Below are 634 nucleotides of genomic sequence, written 5' to 3'. Positions count from 1 at the left end.
TGGTTTCATGTCAGTCTCACTCTGCTCTTGATAGTCAACATTCTTGAGACTAACTTCATTTTCTAGATTTATGAATGAAATTTAAATCAATAGATTTCTGAAAGGAAAGTGAAAAAGATCAAGCATCAGATCTTTATAGACACATGAAAGGGAGTCAAACAGAGGAATAGAAACCAGGGTATGGCTATAAGTAGCGGGTCTAATTAAGGATTAGGAATTGGCACAAGCCTGGTGGACCAAAGGGCCTGTTCCTATGCTGTATTGTACTGTATATTGTATCTTGCAGATAGGAGTTAAATTTGTTTAATAGCCAGGAGAGATGAGTGAAGTTAACCACTATCTCCATCCAGAGGTAATTCATTGGATTCACCAATAAAAACTTCAATGCTTGAGTCAGGAGCATGTGAGCTGTTGAGAATTTAGGATTAGCGTTCTTTCATCTCAGTGACAGAATAAACAGGTAGCCAACAATTTATTTTTGCATTGACTAATTCACAGGTTTGTGGCGTCACTGGCTTAGCCAGCATTTATTGCTGACCTGAAGGAAATCTTGTGACATACTCTGAGCTAGCAGCTGAGTTCAAGTCCCACTCCAGGACCTGATGGGCAAGGAAGATCTGCTCATAATGCAGCC

The sequence above is a fragment of the Chiloscyllium punctatum genome, chromosome 18 (assembly GCF_047496795.1).
Source record: "Chiloscyllium punctatum isolate Juve2018m chromosome 18, sChiPun1.3, whole genome shotgun sequence".
Lineage (NCBI taxonomy): Eukaryota > Metazoa > Chordata > Chondrichthyes > Orectolobiformes > Hemiscylliidae > Chiloscyllium > Chiloscyllium punctatum.
Note: the sequence above shows the minus strand (reverse complement) of the source record.